Here is a 19520-nt window from a genome sequence, read left to right on the forward strand (position 1 = left end):
GGGGGGAAATGGTGATGGCTGCATAGATGAGAAGTGTAACGAAGGAACAGGTAAGGGGTGAAGGTAGGAAGCCAACGCATTCATTTTTTTATATATTTGACACATTGATGATAATTATAAGTAGGCAGTTTTCATATGAGACTGGAGTTCAAGAAGTACTGTATTGGAGATACAAATGTGGCCATGATTAGTATACAGATGGCATCTACAGATGGGATCACCTAGAAGAGCAGCTCTCAATTTTGGTTACACATGGAATCATCTAGAAAACTTTTAAGTACTGATGGCGAGTCTCCAGTCCCCATCCACTGAATCAGCCCTAGGGTGCTAACCAAACCTTGGCATTCAACAACAACAACAACAACAACAACAACAAAACCACTTTATGTTAATTCTGATGCATTTCTGAGACCTGAAAACCACCAACCCAGGGAGAAATTGCAGAGAGAGAAGGGAAGATGGTCCCAGACTGAGCTCTAAGGCATGGCAGTGCCTAGACACCAAAAGGTCCTTAGCAAAGGGACCTCACAAAGAGCTGCCAGGTAGGTCTCACAACAGATTTGGGCCCCTCAAGAGACTGTAATGAAAAAGTGTGACTAACTGGCTTCAGGGTCACTAAAGGGTCAGGTATGGTGAGGACAGATACGGTGTTCTTATACTGATTTCTTATTGAACTGTATATACAAATGATAAAGTATATACATATCGGGTCCACGTTTGATTACTTTGTGTACATGTCCATATTCGAGTAACCACGGTCCAGGTGGAGATATGGAACGTTTCCAAAATTCCATAAGGATCTCTTAGGCTCCTTGGAGGTTCTTATCTCCCTCTCCTTCGGGAAGTAACTGCTTTCTGACTTAGACAATATGGATGGGTTTGTTTTGCACATTTTAAAACTCCCTATCAGTGGAATTCTCTAGGCTGTATTCTTTGTGTCATGCTTCTTTTGTCCAACATTATTTCTTTAAAAGGTTTTTTTTTTTTAATTTTTTTATTTTTTTCAGCATAACAGTATTCATTATTTTTGCACCACACCCAGTGCTCCATGCAATCCGTGCCCTCTACAATACCCACCACCTGGTGCCCCCAACCTCCCACCCCCCACCCCTTCAAAATTCTCAGATCGTTTTTCAGAGTCCATAGTCTCTCATGGTTCACCTCCCCTTCCAATTTCCCTCAACTCCCTTCTCCTCTCCATCTCCCCTTGTCCTCCATGCTATTTGTTATGCTCCACAAATAAGTGAAACCATATGATAATTGACTCTCTCTGCTTGACTTATTTCACTCAGCATAATCTCTTAAAAGGTTTTTTTTTTTTAAAGATTTTATTTATTCATTTGACAGAGAGAGATCACAAGTAGACGGAGAGGCAGGCAGAGAGAGAGAGAGGGAAGCAGGCTTCTTGCTGAGCAGAGAGCCCGATGTGGGACTCGATCCCAGGACCCTGAGACCATGACCTGAGCCGAAGGCAGCGGCTTAACCCACTGAGCCACCCAGGCGCCCTTGTCCAACATTATTTCTGTGAGCTGCACCCGTCGTTCCTTCCCATACAAGTGATTTGTTCTTTTTCTAATTCTACAGTCTGTGATTGTACGAATTTGCCACAATTCATCCACTCTTCTGCTCAGAGGTAGTTCTCGGCACTCACGAATGAAGTTGCTATCCTTGTCTTTTGATGGACATAGATTTCTCCTTTACTGGGTCCATTCTTAGGGATGGGATTACTGTTTCATTAGGATATGTGCACCTCTAAGGTCATTAGATTTTGACACACAGTTTTCCAGAGTTGTGCTAACTTACACCTCCTCCAGCAAGAAATGAGAGTTCCAGTTTTTCTATATACTCGCTAACACATAGTACGGTCATTCCTTTCCCTTTTAAACATTCCGGTAGCTGTGAAATGATATTTCATTGCGGTTTTAATTTTCCTTTCCCTGATTAATAATAAAAGACATTTTCGTAGACTTACTAAACATTTTGATCTTCTTTTGAAGTTTCTGTTTCCATCATTCAGTTGATTTAATTGAATTCTTTTTATTATTGATTTGTGGGAATTGTCCCTATATTTTGGATGTCGGTCTTTGTCAGATGCATGTGGCATGAATATTTTCTCCTAGTTTCCTAGGGGTTTGCTTTCACAGTCTCTGAATGGTATCTTTTGGTGAAACGAGCATTCATTTTGATGAATGGTGCTTCTCTGTCACATGTAAAAAATCTTTGCCTGCACCAAGGTCATGGAATTCTGTTTTCCTCTAAAAATCTTATTGGTTTACCTTTTCACATTTAGGTTTGTGATCCATGTCAATTTGATTTTTATATTTGTAGAGAGGAAGGGTCGATGTTAATTTTGTTCCGTGCAGATGCCTAATTGGCCTAGTGGCCTTCCCACTGAGTCACAGTGTCCCCTGGATTGTAAATCAAATGTGGAATCAAATACAGCCCTGCGGCAGGCCCACATTATGGCCACTTTCTAAGAAGTGGCCATAATCTTCCCTCATATTCTGAGGTATTTTGCCTTATTTGTTGCCCCAAGATGGGAGAAGTGAGTGAAGCATGTGGTTCATGACTCCTTCACACTTTCACGGCTTCTTGGTTGGATCAAATAGTCTAAGAGCTTCCACTCCACTCTGACATTCACATGCAATGCGATAGAACAGGAAATTATTCGCTCCGAGACATCTGTCCTCTTGTGGGTATTCCAAATTCTCTCACCCCTCAGAGCATGATTTGTGGCCTCCTCCCACATTTGCTGCCAACATTCACTGCTCTTAATCCTGGTCTTTCCAGCTCAGAAGGGCTTTCCATGAAGACTCACACCCATGTTGTAGCTCAGCATTGAATTTGGCTTTAAAGTAGAGGTGACCGCTCCTGCTTTGAGTCAGTTGGCATGTATGAAACCAGTTGGATGAGCCCAGGTTGAGTCCAAAGTGCAAGCTAAATGGTATCACTTTTTGGCTTGAAAATTTGCAATGGCGCCCACCATCTGTTTGAATGGAATTCAAACAGAAAAGAATGTATTTCATCAACAGAATAGGGATATTTTTTGGAGAACTCTTATGTTTGAGGAGTGGAGTGTTCCTAAAGTTCCCATTGCCAACTGATCTCTCTTTTTCTTATGATTTTCTATTGTACTTTGGTGACAGTAAAATTCATTTTGGCTCATGTGTCTCTGCTGTTCTGTATTGCTTCTTAATGACTTCCGAAAATGCTTTATTAACTCAACGAGATGAACTCCATTAGAACACATATTTATATCACTATAGAACATGGCAAAGGGCTTTTCAATCAGCAGGTGCTTAGTATTTTAGATATTAATGAATTAGCTTATTTCCTGCATCATTTCACAAATACAGGAGACAACTCTTGGTGCTTAGGAAATGAGTTTATTTGACTGTCCCCATAAAATTCCAGTTTCTTTATCACTTGGCAGTGATAACGTTGTCTTTACAGCTCCTCTTAGAAACCTAGAAACTTCCTCTTAGAAACCTCATTACTCTGAATAGTTGACACTGACATTGTAAGGGACAAATGTTCATGACCTGGGGCCTATGTAAATATGTAGATTTCTAAGGTGAGTAGTTCCATGATTTCCATTAAATTCTCAAATTTATCCTTCATCTATAGAAAAGTTAATACTCTTTGAGACTATGAGTTTGGCTCAGGTCATGATCCCAGGGTCCTGGGATCAAGTCCCACATCAGGTTCCTTGCCCAACAGAGAGCCTGCTTCTCCCTCTGCCTGCTGCTCCCCTTGCTTGTGCTCTCTCACTCTCTCTTTCTCTGACAAATAAATAAATAAATATTTTAAAAAATATATCATTGAGACTAGGGTCATGTCTAACAATCCTTCATATAACAATTAACAAAATGCTCAATAAGTACATGTCCAATAAGACTGAATGGCAATGAAAAGCAGAATATTTACAAGGATAGAAGGATTCCCTCTAGGTTAAAAAAAAAAAGAAGAAGAAGAAAACAAAAGAAAAAAAAAGATGATGTAGAAGGTTATTTTATGCATACTATGAATTCAATGTCAGCACTGAAAAAATAGTATTGATGATAGATATAGTAATGATTATTTCTGTAACTATTTTTTTTAAAGATTTATTTATTTGACAGAGAGAGATCACAAGTAGACAGAGAGGCAGGCAGAGAGAGAGAAAGAGAGGGAAGCAGGCTCCCTGCTGAGCAGAGAGCCCGATGCGGGACTCGATCCCAGGACCCTGAGATCATGACCTGAGCCGAAGGCAGCAGCTTAACCCACTGAGCCACCCAGGTGCCCCGATTTCTGTAACTATTTTGTAAAACCAAAATAGTACAGTCAAACTTAAGAAATAATTGTAAAAGAACATGAAAAATAAACAATAGCATTAAGGAAAAAAATTCCATTGTCAATTAAGAAAATTCCAGAACTTTGCATCTGGTAGAGTTTTCTTTATTAGGTCAATAATTTTGTAAATTTCATACTTAATATCCTGAAGTGCTTCATGTCTACACTACACTACAAGCCAATCCAATTGGTTGTAGAAGGTATAGATACAAGGTGAATGAGGTTAGGAATCTGACACAGTATGTTGCTGACATCTTTAGTTTCAGACACAGGACTTTTTTCCATCCACAGTGCAGCCCTCGTCACACAGTACCGTGGAGGAACAAGCTAAATGAACATAAAGAATTTTCATGAATAATCGCACTTGGAAGCAACATTGGGTCTTTGTAAAACTGTTTCATTAGAAGAGAAGGTGTATTTTATTTACGTTATTTTTATTATTAGTGAAAGTGAGTTGGTGTTAAAATATATAGCTAAAATATATATATATATATATATATATATATATATATATATATATATACATATAGCTTCTGGAAAAAAGGCCCCTTGTGTGTGGGCCAGTGAAAAGTTCCATATCAGAGCAGGCCCACTATACCTGGCAAGCTTTGGTGCCCTTCTACACACAAGTGCAGAATAAGGGAGAGACAATATTTTTATTCCTAATCCTTAAAGCAACAGTAAAATAGATGATTAAAAATCAAACCGGATCTGCTTTGTTGGCACTCTCAAAAAAACAAAGAGAGGTGTGTTTTGGAATTTCTAGATAAAGACCAGTTTGGGTTGATAGCTATTTTCCTATTCTGGTCAATTTGTCTTGAATTGATCCTTTAGGTCCAGAGATAAGGGTGTTGATCTACTCTTAGATTCAAGGAGTCCTGCCCTAACCCTGCTGAGACTTGTCCCTGCCCTCTTCCAGTGCTGCCCCCACTTGGGTAAGGCAAGTTTAGAAGGGTCCTTAACAAAACAATGGAGGCAAGTGGGGACAGTGGAGGAAGGAAATTGAGGGTGCATTGGCCAAGAGAGAGGTACTGGGATAGTGTTATGGAAAACTACTTTGGTGAGAGAAAACTCTTGGATATGTTGACTAAGAGTTTAGAAACAGAATCTGCCGCTCAGTCAGTGTCAAATATATGACAAAAGCGTGAGAACAAAGTTGTCTTTGGTTGTGTCATTCAATGCTTAGAGTAGGTTGAAGAGATTAAAAAATATTAAGACTCTGTTAGCTTCAGAAGACACGTTGTATATTTTATGTGTTTTCACTTGTATTAGGATATACAATCTCTAGAGCCAACCTGTGAGACAGTCAGTAGGGATCACCTGTAACTGACACCTCTAATTGAACCAGCTCAGCGACGTTCGTTTGGCTAAGGGTGTACAGTTAGTGACTGGAGAAGCTAGGAGAAGAGCTTCAGGTTTTATATACAGTTCACCTTCTGGGTGACCCTGAGGGTTCTCTGCAGCATTTAACAAAAGTCACTGCATTCGCTTACTAGGGCTGCCATGACCAATACCACAGTCTGGGTGTCTTGAACCATAGCAGTAGAAGTCAGACATCAAGGTACTGGCAACGTTGGTTTCATCTGAGCCCTCTCTTCTTGGTTTGCTGATGACCGCCTTCTCCCTGTGTCTTTACATCATGTTCCTTCTGTACCTGTCTGTGTCCAAGCTTCCTCTTCTTACAAGCACACCAGTCGCACTGGATTGGGCCCCTATAAAGCCAGCAGGTGTAAGTAGTTCACTTGCCAGCCAACGACTTCTGAGAAAATTTTCAGGGCAAAGCAAATGAGAGGCCAATCTCCAAACTCAGCTTATAAACTTGCTTCTTTTTATGACTTAATGAGTCTTCCTAGGATCAGAAGTGTTGGCTCAGATTTCCAAAATCATGGAAGTCACATGGGATGTTTGGCACTGGAGGGAGTTAGTGTTCAAGAGTCTATAGATCTTGAATTAGTAAGCTAACAACTTGACTGGAAATTTTGTGCCTTGGAGGAAATCAGAAGATTGGAATCTTCAAATATCTAGAGATACATGAGTGGAAATCAAGGGTTGTCATATGCACTGGAGCATTCAGAGCATTAACTGGCAGAATTCTAAAGACTTGGCAAATTTATTTTCTGAAACATTCTGCTGGGAACAGTGAAATGCTAAATAAGCAACTTCAGAGCCCACATTTAGTGAGATTATTAGTTTCTTTGTTGTCAAACAATCTTAGTTTTATTTCTTGAAAAGACCCAACTATAGACTTTGATATTTAACATAGAAGTCTTTTAGCTAGGTCCTCTGACATTTTGTGATCACCAGAAATTGCCTACTATTTTTAAACTTTTTAAAATTCAAGAATTACATTTTTTCTTAAGGAAGTATCACAAAGAAATGACACTAAAGGAGTCAAATGGAAAACTGAGAAATTATTGTCCACATAGAATCTCAACTTTCTTTTCTCTAATTACTAAAAAGAATAAAACTGCACTAAAATTTAGGTGTCCTTTGGGGACATTAAAAAAATACACACTTTGAGTGCCTCAGTGGCTCAGTCAGTTAAGCATCTGCTTTTGGCTCAGGTCATGATCCCAGGGTCCCGCATGGGGCTCCCTTCAGCGATAAGTCTGCTTCTCCCTCTGTCCCTGACCCTGTTCATGCCTGTGCTCTGTCTCTCTCTCTTTCTGAAATAAATAAATAAAATCTTAAAAAAAAAATCCATACTTACCTCTCATGTAGACCAATGTACTTAAGAATAGGGAAGGCAAAAAAAAAAAAAAAAAAAAAGAATAGGGAAGGCCAGTCACACCAGATTCAATCATAAAAGTAATTACACTTACAGGAATGGAATGCTATTTAAATAAATAAAAATCAAACTAGTAAAATGTATTTACTATAAACATTTTATTTTATAAAATATATATTATTAAAAAAATAAAATCAGTGGTCAGGTAAAGCTAAATTGATTACTTTATCAAATCTTACTGTCCATTAGTCTAATTTTATCTCTGTATCTCTTATACCCCTGGCTCAGTATCCTGGCATACTAATATCTTGAAATCTCTGCGAGATATTATACTTACAAAGTTTTTTAAGTTAATAGTTAATTCTTGGTTTGCTTTATTTGTCTAAAAGTTAGGAACTTAAAAAATTTTATTTATCAGTGTGTCTGACTTTTAGAAATAAGTGTGAGTATTTAATAGGTGTAGGTGTGAATACTTAATTGTGAAAAAACTGAGTGTTTTCCTTCCGAGATATGGAACAAAGCAAGGATGTCTCCTTTCACCACCTGTATCAGCATCATCACCTGCATAGCACCACCTGTATGTTAGTGCAATATAGAAAGACCAAAAAAAAAAAAAAAAAAAGAGGCCTAAGATTGAAAAGGAATCTTCCTTTCAATTTCCGCTGTTAAAAATCCCAAAGAATCTACCCCCAAAAGCTGTTAGAAATAATGTGAGTTTAATAAGGTTGTAGGATGCAAAAATATCCAATGTATTTTTATATGTTAGCTAAAACAAATGGAAATATTTTAAAAATACCTTTACATGCTTTGTCTCCCCCTCTGTCTGGTGGTGAGTATTAAGGAGGGACATATTGCATGGAGCACTGGGTGTGATGCATAAACAATGAATTTTGGAACACTGAAAAAATAAAATAAAAAATACACTTACAATAACAGTAGAAGACAGGAAATATTTAATGATAAGTTTTTAAAAAATGGGTATGAGATCTATATGCCAGAAACTATACAAAAAGAAAGAAATGAAAAATACCCAAATCAATGGAGAAATAAATCATATTCAAAAGAAATATTTTGTGTTACTGTACTGGGTGTAATTATCTTTAAATTAATCTATAGAATTCTACACAGTCTCAGTCAAAGTCTCTGGAGGGTCCTATTGTAGTTCTTGACAAGCTAACTCTAAAATATATATGAAAAAGCAAATGAACCAAGAGAGACAAACAATTTTGAAAAAGAACATGTTCAAGACTCACATGACTTGATTTCAAAATATATTTTAAAGTACAGTATTGATATAATGATACACAAGTTGATCAATAGATAAGGATGAAGAGTTCAGAAATAATTCCACATCTTTATGAGGAATTGACTTTTCCAAGGTTGCAGAGACATTTCAGAGAGAAAAAGATAGTTGTTTCAACAAATGTCGCCAAAATAAAGTTATTCATATATGAAACAGCAAACTTTAATGAATAGGTTACATGATACACAAATATTAGCTCAAAATGGATCATAGATTTAAATGTAGAACATAAACTATAAAAATGATAAAAGAAAATATGGTTAAAATGTGATTTTGGATTAGACAAAGATTTTTTAAATACAAATATCAAAAGAATGATCCATAAAAGGAGAAATTGATGAATTGACTTTATCAAAACTTAAAACTTAAGTGTCAAAAGACACTTAAGAAGAGACAAGTCATAGTCTGGGAAAAAATATTTGCAAATTATATCTGATTAAGGACTTGGATGTAGCACACTTAAAGGAAAACAAACAGCACACATTTATTGAAGCGACTATCCTTTTTTCCACTGGGTTTTGTTTCCTGCGTTGTCGAAGATTAGTTGACCATCGATTTGTGGGTCCATATCTGGACTCTCTACTCCATTCCATTGGTCTGTGTGTCTGTTTTTGTGCCAGGACCATACTATCTTGACGATCACAGCTTTGTAATAGAGCTTGCAGTCAGACATTGTGATGCCACCAGCTTCGGTTTTCATTTCAACGTTCCCCTGGTGATTCGGGGTCTTTTCTGGTTCATATAAATTTTAGGTTTGTTTGTTCCAGCTCTGAAAAAGGTTGATGGTATTTTGATAGGGATCGCATTGAATGTGTCGATTTCTCTGGGCAGCATGGACATTTTAATAATGTTTTTGCTTCCAGTCCATGAGCATGGAATGTTTTTCCATCTCTTTGTGTCTTTCTCCATTTCTTTCATAAATGTTTGGTAGTTTTGGAGTACAGATCCTTTACCCCTTTGGTTAGGTTTATTCCTAGGTATCTTATGGTTTTTTGGTACAATGATAATGTGGGATCAATTCCCTAATTTCTCTTTCTTCAGTCACATCATTGGTATACAGAAATGCAACTGATTTCTGTACATTGATTTTGTATCCTGCCATGTTGCTGAATTGCTGAATGAGTTCTAGAAATTTTGGGGTGGAGTCTTCGGGTTTTCCACATAAAGTATCATGTCATCTGCAAAGAGGGAGAGTGACTTCCTTACCAATTTAGATGCTTTTTATTTCTTTTTGTTATTTCTCAGCTGATTGCTGAGGCTAGGACTTCTAGTACTGGGTTGAACAAAAGTGGTGAGAGTAGACATCCCTGTCATGTTCCTGACCTTAAGGGAAAAGCTCTCAGTTTCTCCATTGAGAATGATATTCGCTGTGGGCTTTTCATAGATGGCTTTGATGATATGGAGGTATGTACCCTCTATCCCTATACTTTGAAGAGTTTTAATCAAGAAAGGATGCCATATTCTGTCCAATGCTTTTTCTGTACCTGTTGAGAAGATCATATGGTTCTTTTCTTTTATTGATGTGCTGTACCATGTTGATTGATTTGTGAATGTGGAAACACCCTTGCATCCCAGGGATAAATCCCACCTTGTTGTGAATAATCCTTTTAAAGTACTATTGGTTAGTATTTTGGTGAGTATTTTGGCATCCATGTTCATCAGGGATATTGGTCTGTAATTCTTTTTGATAGGGTTTTTGTTCTCACTCTTCTTTTTTTTTTTTTTTTTAACGATTTTATTTATTTATTTAGAGAGCACCTAAGGGGTACGGGTAAAAGGAGAAGGGAAAGAGAGTCCCAAGCAGACTCTGCGCTGAGTGTGGACCCTGAGATCATGACCTGAGACGAAATCAACAGTTGGACACTTGACAGACTGAGCCTTGCAGGCACCCTGAGATCTCACTCTTAAATGAGAAATCCTCCCTGCTCACCCATTCTAAGGGGAAAAGCCACTGCGTGGAGGGGGGGAGCATGGAGATACTTCTGAGATAGCAGACTTCTGATCTGAAGTTACAAAGCCCAGAAACATCTAAACTGTCTGATCCAAGAATCCCTAAATGCCAGTAGAGAGGAGCACATACTTTAACAAATCTCCAAAACAGTATTTGCATTTCGGATTGCACGAGAAACTGGTGGGTGGACAGAGGAAAATAGAAAAGGTTCATGAGAAACATGTTAACCAGACCCTGCATGGTTTTTTGAGTCCAGCCTGGAACTCCTGCTTTCCTGAAAACCTCTCTCACAATGACAAGGTTAGCCAAAGTGTAAAAGGTAATATTTGTCCTTTGGCTTTCTCCCTGTGTCACTCTCACCCCACTAAGCCCCTTATCTTGGGGTACTCCTGCTGACCCTCACTTGTCCTGCCCTCCACTGGAGCATTTTGCTGAGTGTCAGAGAGAGCAAACACTCCTTCCCTTTCCCTCCACACCCAAGTATGTGACCTTGTAGTCTCCGCTATCAGCGGCAGCCCCTACCTAGGAGGTGAAAATGGGAACTCTGAGTTGTGCATTGGACCGTGCTGAACGTTCAATGTGTTCTCCACTACTAGATCTAATTTATGCTTATGATAAAACTGTCATTCAGACATTTCCTTCAAGTCTTGAGTGCGATGCCACTGCCTCAGTGAAACTTTAACCGGAACATCTTTACAAAAATTTTAACACTAGTCTGATACCACCCACCCCTCACTGTATTTTTCCCCATTGCACATATCCCTTTCCAACCCCATCTATGATTTCCCTGTTTCTTTTACTTATGGTCTGTCTCAACCTATTAGAATATAGCATCCCTTAGAACAGATTGTGTTTCCTTAAATCTGTCTCCCTGAGACTAGCAGAGCGCCTAGCACATAGCGAGTGCTCAGGAAGGAACTGTTGGATGAATTCATTAATTGGGGATAAAAGGAGCTGTTATCATGATCAGTCTCCCCTTTGCTACCTTTCCTCCATCCAGTCCTTTCTTTCTCTCATCTGGATTGTTACATTCTTACCAAGTCATCTTTGTTCAGTTTGGTCTCGGAGACAGCCTTTCCTTCCTGTTGTTCAAGAAGAGAAATTTCTAAATTATAACATGAGACCCAATCCATAGTTCTAGAACACACTCTGTCTCTCTGTTGTTGGCAGGATAAAGTTCAGCAGAGAGGACTACTCTCCATGATCTTCCTTAACTTCTAGCCTCTTCCCGATTCCCATGCAGTGCTGGGACCTGTTCCTATAGTTTGGGGGAGAACCGAGGGTGCATTCCCTTCACCAGTTCTGCGTGGAGCCCCTCCAAGGTGGTAGCTTGAAAGCAGTTCTGCCAAGAATTATTTTCACCAGGAAGATAGGCAAACTCTGCAAATCAGGGTGTTTTCCCCCCTTGAGAGTCAGATACAAAATATCCTCCCGTATACCACAGTTCCCTCTCCCACCAAATAAACACCCAACTCTCACTAGTGCTCTCCAACTTTAGACTCATGGGAGAATGGTTTCCTCATCCTGCCACACTCTGGTGGGAGTCCTCAAGTGAGAAGTTGCAAGTTCTCAGTTGACATTCAACACTTATATGACTTTTGTGTTCTAGTCCTTACATGGGCACAATACAATGAAAATTGAGATAATTTACTATTTGAGTAAAATGGATGTACCAGAAAGAATTGCAAGCTGCTGCAGACTTTTTTTTTTTATAGGAGAATCCTTAGATTTTTTTTTTTTTTTAGATTTTATTTATTTATTTGACAGACAGAGATCACAAGTAGGCAGAGAGGCAGGCAGAGAGAGAGGTGGAGGCAGGCTCCCCGCTGAGCAGGGAGCCCGATGCGGGGCTCGATCCCAGGACCCTGGGATCATGACCCGAGCCGAAGGCAGAGGCCCAACCCACTGAGCCACCCAGGCGCCCCGCTGCTGCAGACTTTTGTGTATAAATATCAAGGAGTGAAATTGCGGGGTTGTATGGTAAGGCTATGTTTAGTTTTGTGAGAAACTGTCAAAATGTCCTCTAGGCGGCTATGCCATTTCATGTGTCCACTAACAATGAAGGAGAATTCCTCCTTGTCCATGTTCTCACTAGTATTTGATGCTGACAGAGCTGCAGATTTTGGTTGTTCTCATAGGTGTGCAGTGTTTTCTCATTGTTGTTTTAGATTGTGTTTCCCTGATAACATATGATGTGGAACATCTTTTCATAGGCTTATTTGCCACCTGTATATCATCTTTGGTGAGGTGTCTGTTCAGATCTTTGGCCCGTTTTTAAAATCAGGTTTTAAAACCTGATTTTTCTTATTGTTCAATTTGAAAAGTTCTTTGTATATTTTGGATAACAGTCCTCTATCAGGTGTGCTTTTACAAGTATTTTCTCCGAGTCTGTTCTTATCTTCTCATTTTCTTGACATGGTCTTTCACAGAGCAGAATTTCTAATTTTATGGGGCTTGAGCTCCATTGTTTCTTTTATGGATCAAGTCTTTGGTGTTGTATCTAAGGACTCATCTACATATCCAAGGTCATCTACATACTCAAGGTCATCTACATATTCAAGGTCATCTATGCTTCCTCTGTGTTATTTTTTAGGAGTTTTACAGTTTTCCATTTCATATTCAGGTAGGATCTACTTTGATTTAATTTTTGTGTCTAGATTTATTTGTGTGTGTGGATGTGTGTGCCTACACCATCTGTGGAAATGAGTCTTTGCTCCATTGCATTGCCTTTGCTCCCTTGTCCAAGATCAGTTGGCTATATTTACAGAAGTCTGTTTCTGGGCTCTTTATTTTGTTCCATTGATCTATTTATCTATTCTTTCACCAATACTACACTGTCTTGATTATTATAGCTTTATAAGTAAGTACAGTGAGTCTTGAGGTTAGGTAATGTTGACCCTCCAACATCATACTTCTCCTTCAGTGTTGTGTTGGCTATTCTAGCTCTTTTGCCTCTCCATATAGCACAACTTTAAAATAAGTCTTTCAATATCTGCAAAATATGTTGCTGTGATTTTGATTGGGATTGCATGAAAGCTATAGATCAAGTTGGGAAGAACTGACATTTTGACAACATTGCGTCCTCCTATCCATGAACATGTGATATCTCTGCATTTGTTTAGTTTTTTTATTTCATTCATCAGAGTTTTGTAGTCTTTCTAATATAGATCTTGTACTGCTTTTGTGATATTTATATCTAAGTATTTTATTTTTGGGTGTTATTTAAATGATATTATGCCTTTAATTTCCAATTCCAGTGGTTAATTACTGGCATATAAGGAATTGATTGGCTTTTGTGTATTAGTATTGTATCCTACAATCTTGCTGTCATTGTTTATTACTTCTAGGTATTTTTTTTTAATTCTTTCATATTTTCTGCATAGACAATTATGTCATCTGCACACAAAGATAGTTTATTTCTTCCTTCCCAATATGCATACCTTTTATTTTTTTCTTTGTAGTGTTTTATTGCATTAGCTAGCACAATAATTTACTTTTTACACCTGCACCGGTTCCACTCAGCAAGCCATCACTGTTCCCTGAAGATTACTGCCATGTCTTCTTAACTGGTCTCTTGGCTCTCACTCGAGTCTCCTTGAGTCCATTCTAATGAAAGAGCCAGAATGACCCTTTTGAAGACATGTTTAGCCAGACCATGTCCCTCCCAACTATAACCACAGCAATGGCTCCTCATTCCATTCTAAGGAAATCTTACATTCTAACAATGGCTTCTAAGATGCTGCACCATGTGACTTACCTCCTGCTATCACCTTGATGTCCACATTCTATTATCTTCCCCTTGTTCACACCATACCAGACATTCTAGGACACTTCCAGCCTTAGTCCTTTCCAAGACAGTCCGTGTTATCTCTCTAGGAGGTTCAGGAGTGGAGCGTAAGAGAAGAGTAGTTTTATAAGTAAAGACAGGCTAAAAGTCAGCATTATACTAGGAAAATTTAGCATTTTTTAAATAGGTAATTCTTTTTTTAAAGATTTTATTTATTTATTTGACAGACAGAGATCACAAGTAGACAGAGAGGCAGGCAGAGAGAGAGACAGAGAGAGACAGGAGGAAGCAGGCTCCCTGGTGAGCAGAGAGCCTGATGCAGGGCTTGATCCCAGGACCCTGAGATTGTGACCTAAGCCGAAGGTCAGGTGCCACCTGACTGAGCCACCCAGGTGCCCCAAAATAGGTGATTCTTAAGTAAGTCTTTGGAAGGTGTAAATGAGATGGTTGACATGTATAAATACATCTATTTCAGGTTGATTTAGTGACAACTATATTCACTGAGTGATCACACTTTGCTACAACACATTCCTATTAAACTGAATAACTACTTTATTTTCACGGTTAATTAATTTCTAAGTTTTCCCATCCTCTCCTTCTTACTGCATTATCAAGAAGATGTGATCTCTTTTCAGGAGAGGGTACCTTGCATTGCTATCCTGGAAACAAGGACTAAAGCAGAAGAGCAGTTACAGAGGGCAATGCAGTTGAATAGATTTTCATTTAAGTCAATGAAGACATGTGATGGTATCATGAAGGTGGGACCTGCAAAGTGACACAGCATCCCACATTAAAAAGAGCCCATCCTTGGTTTAATGCATTACCATCACTTTGTCCTTGAAAAACTTAGTAATTTTAAAACAAGGGTCCTTGGGTTTGCTTTTGTACTGAACTCTGTAAGTTACGTAGTCAGTTCTGTGAAGACCTAAGCATATCATTTGATGAGAGAAAATGACGTTGTAAACAAAAAATGATTGAAGATGCAAAAGGGAGATGATAAATAGAACGAGATCCTAGAAGAGAAAGAAAGGGGGAAGAGAAAGAATATGGGTACAGGTCATAGAATCAACAGGATCATGGACTATAATTTTTAAAAAGTAGGGAAGTGTGGAAAGAAAGGATGAAGAAATGAAGGGATTCTATGCTTTAGAGGGAGAAGATACAGAGGTTTCCAGCTCTTAATGTTCTCTCTGTTCTCAGTAAGGCAGCCCAGCACCAAGAGCATGTGCTTAAACAATAGGGATCTTAAATAAATATTTGAATGTGGGAGAAAATAATTATCTATGAGAAAGATAGTGGAGGAGTAAATGCATGAGAAAAAGCAAAGCAAATATAAACCAAACCCTATCAGAGTAGAATGCAAACATAAAGTCCTAAGGGAGAAAGTTATAACAACAAATGTAGAAGAAAACAGTGTGTGTTTGTCATGCCTCACATGTGCCAATATAGCTTCTTAAGACATGAACAAATATTCAATATTCCATAAGATAATAATGTGATTTCCTGGAGTTCCTGGCTGGCTAAGTCTGTAGAGCATGTGATTCTTGATCTTGGGTTTATGCGTTCGAGCCCCATGTTGGGTGTGGAGGTTATTTAAAAATAAAATCTTTAAAAAAAATAGTGTCATTTCCTTAGTTATTATTGACTATACTTTATTCATAGGGAGACTGAATAAGACTGTCATGTTTAAGTTTCTGAAAATTCTTTTGGCTACCATTTTCTCATAACAAGTGTTAAGGGTTCTTTATCTCTAATATTTCCTATATCACCCCGCTAGTGAATTCACTACATTCCCATTATAATTAGTCATCCCCTAAGAATCACTTAACTGAATTTTTTCCCATAATTATAACTAAGCTCTTTATTTTTCTTTTATTTCTTAACTTCTGGGTTGATGTATAACAAAAACAGCAAAATCTACACACCACAAGGGCATGAATCAATGAGTTATCACAAATGAATGCAATCGTGTAGCCACCATCCAGATCAATAAACCCAACCCTACTGACACGCAAGAAATAGGCCCCAAGCCTTGACCCATTTACTCCTAGCTTTCTTTCCAGAACCTTCTCTTTCTAACTATCTCAACTTCTAACATTACAGATTCATTTTTTTTTAAGATTTTATTTATTTATTTGACAGACAGAGATCTCAAGTAGGCAGAGAGGCAGGCAGAGAGAGAGGGAGAAGCAGGCTCCCTGTTGAGCAAAGAGCCAATGGGGGACTCAATCCCAGGACTCTGAGATCATGACCTGAGCCGAAGGCAGAGGCTTAACCCACTGAGCCACCCAGGTGTCCTACAGTTTCGTTTTTGAAGACTATATTAATTAAACCAGGCATTCTCATGGTCTTACCGAAGATTAGGCTTTTGAGACTCATATGTTTCCTGTGTATAGCAATGCTTCATTCATGTTCATTACCGCACAACAGTGTTGGATGGATACAACATTTCATTTATACTTTCTGCTGGTGTTGATGGCTATTTGTTGTGTTTCCAGTCTTTGCTATTAAGGATAATGCTGTCATGAACATTTTTTTACATTTTTGGTCCACATCTGCCTTCAGTTTTGTTGGATATATGGAATTACAGTCAGTAGTTATTATTCATCGTCAGCAGTCAATGCCAAGGTTTTGCAAAATAGTTTAATCAATTTATATTCTTGCCAACAGTGCATGACATTTCCATTTGTTCCATATCCTTGACCAACACTTGGCATTTCCAGGCTTTTTAATTTCAGTTATTCTCTCATCTTGTTATAGTTTTATTTTGCATCTTTTCAAAGCTTTCAAATGTGGAGCCTGTTTTGAAAGGTTTCATGGAATTTGGGATTTTCTCTTTTATGAAAGTCTGTTCAAGTCTCTGGCCTCTTTTATTATTGGGTTATCTGTCATTTTCCATTTTGGTTTGTGTTGGAAGTCCCCAAGGCCATGCTTAGACTCCGTATTTCACTAGAAGGACTTTCAAGCTACAGAAAACCAGTTATACTCGTACAGAGAATGGATCCAGGTGAGTATCAGCAAAGGTAAAGGCCCCGGGGTGAAGTTGAGGACAAACCAGGGGCAAGTTTCCAGCTGCCTTCTCCCAGTGGAGTTACATGGGGCTTTGTTTCCTTCCCCCAGAAATAATGTCTGAAACTCTGTAAACATGCAGTGTTTGCGTGACTGGCCTTGGCCGCTCAGACTCCAGCCCCCAGAGAAAAACAGGCGTCACTGTTAAGTCACACTCTTTGCACAAGCTACCTGATCCAACCCGTACCACATGGCCCAGGCCTCGGGTTTACAAAAATAGTCTCATCAGGTAGAATTTTCCAAAGGCTCAGAGTCTGGCCAGTCCTGAAGACAAGCCTTTCTTGGGACTGTGCAGAATTTGAGCAACACTGGCCTGCTAAGCTAACCCTTGCCCATGCAGACTTGTAGAAATTATTCATGTACTATAGTTTGGAGCCCATTTCCCTTGCATGTGTTATAATGTTTATCTCCTACTATGTGACTGGCTTTTTGTTATCTCAACTGCTTTGATAAGAAGAAGTTCTTCTTTTCCATCAACTAATCCCTGCATTAATTACTGTTGCTTTATAATAAGAGAATTGACACCTTTACAATGTTACTCTCCCCAATCCTTGCACATGGTAGATCTATCCGTTAACTATTCATCTTTAAACAGTGAGAAACCTATTAGGAAAGTAGTTTCCTCTGTGTAGAGGTCTCAGACAACTTTTATTATATTTTTTCCAAGATATTTGATATTTTTTAAAGACTTTTTTTAAAGATTTTATTTATTTATTTGACAGACAGAGATCACAAGTAGGCAGAGAAGCAGGCAGAGAGAGAGGAGGAAGAGGTTCCTTGCTGAGCAGAGAGGGGCTCGATCCCAGAACCCTGGGATCATGACCTAAGCCGAAGGCAGAGGCTTTAACCCACTGAGCCACCCAGGCGCCCCTATTTTTGATATTATTGTACATAGCATACTTCTGAAAAATTTGCTGTATGTTTATTCTGGTTAGAAAAAAATGAGCTAGAAGAAAAAGCATTTTTAAGAGACGTTTACTTGCAATTAATATAAGAAGTCAGAAATTAGAAGTACCAGCTCCCCAAACTGAAAAAAACAATCCAGTAGGTGTTTAAAAAAAATAGCAAGATCATCATCAGACTGTTTATGGTAGAAAAATAGCTACTTCTTCCCATAATCATTACATCCCCAGAAATCATATTTTTTCAGACATCAGCATTGCAAAAAAATTACTGGGAAAGACATTTTTCATTAGAGTATATTTTGTCCTGCATAAATGGTTCTTCACCCGGTGTTGAGTTAGGCAGTCTCCCTCCAGAAAGTAATCAGCTTCTGCATGGAAAATATGCTGGCATTCCTGATTATAGCCCTTGGGACCGTCTGACAAGTGTCCGTTTGTAATGATCATGTCAACTGGCTGACCAAAGATAAGAACTCTTCATTTAGTTGCTATAGAATCAATATTTAGGAAGTTATCCATGCAGCCCTTTACCAATAAGGTGATTCTCTACATTTCTTCCAAAAACAGTGGTTGCCAGATGATCAGATCCTTGAGCCAAATATCTTCATCCCAGCATCGAGAGAGACATATTTGGCCACACACACAAATCAGTCCCCCGACCAGAACCAGGCTGGACCGAGAACTGCACATAGTCTGGAACCGAATTAGAATAAGAGGTAGAAAACAGAAGGGTGGGAGGAAAAGAGAGAATTCTATGACTACATAAGATCACCTCAAAAGCCAAGTAAAGGCTTGCCTTGATGTCAGGGGCCAATGGAAGCTTCACTTGGCACGCTGTCAGTTTCAACTCTTGGTAGGCAAGTCTCTCTGGACATAGACGGATAGATAACTCAGAGAGAAATTATATTAGAAAAGAAAATTAGGGGTTTTCTTTCATAAAGTACAAGGAGAGACTTTAGAAGGCCTGGCTTATCAAATAAGAAATATAATGAGTATTTGAAAGGAGAAAAACCAAGATTACAAAGGTTGTATTGGTTATATTAGTTCATTCATGTTGGGAAAACAGCAATGTTTTCGTGTAATTATCATATCCACAAAGATTGTGAAATTTATTCAGACAACAGCACTATACAGGGCAGTAATCAAGTTTTTTTTTTTAATCAAGAGTCAGCAATTTATGAGAGAAGCTCCAGGTTACATTTATTTTGAGACCTACACTGAGGTAGGGTGACCCAATTCTTTTTTATCCCAGGGTAAAAAGCCATTTTCCCCCCTTTTTGGCCACAAATGTACTGTGTACGCTTATTGACAATGGTGGTGAGGCAATGTGTCAGTTCTGCTTCCATATAAATGGTCCATGTGAATATAATGTTTTTAAGACTGACCTTAAGTCAAAGTAACTTTGCTAAACTCACTGATTAATTCTAATGATTTATATGTAAATCCAT

At 38.6% G+C, this 19520-nt stretch overlaps 1 protein-coding gene across 6 annotated transcripts in view; it reads right to left on the reverse strand.

The window, feature by feature from the left end:
- LIPF (lipase F, gastric type) overlaps window positions 1–7082 on the reverse strand; it is a 31496-nt gene extending 24414 nt beyond the window's left edge. For 4 of the 6 annotated variants that reach the window (XM_047703019.1, XM_047703018.1, XM_047703020.1 and 1 more), the window contains exon 1: window positions 7043–7082. The gene's annotated coding sequence lies outside the window, so the exon portion shown is untranslated. Of the gene's footprint in view, window positions 1–725; window positions 755–7042 lie in introns of those variants that run through there. The other 2 variants (XM_047703015.1, XM_047703017.1) reach the window with 2 other exon arrangements.
- Between the last annotated feature and the right edge of the window lie 12438 nt (window positions 7083–19520).

Source organism: Lutra lutra, chromosome 14 (assembly GCF_902655055.1).
Source record: "Lutra lutra chromosome 14, mLutLut1.2, whole genome shotgun sequence".
Classification (NCBI taxonomy): Eukaryota; Metazoa; Chordata; class Mammalia; order Carnivora; family Mustelidae; genus Lutra; species Lutra lutra.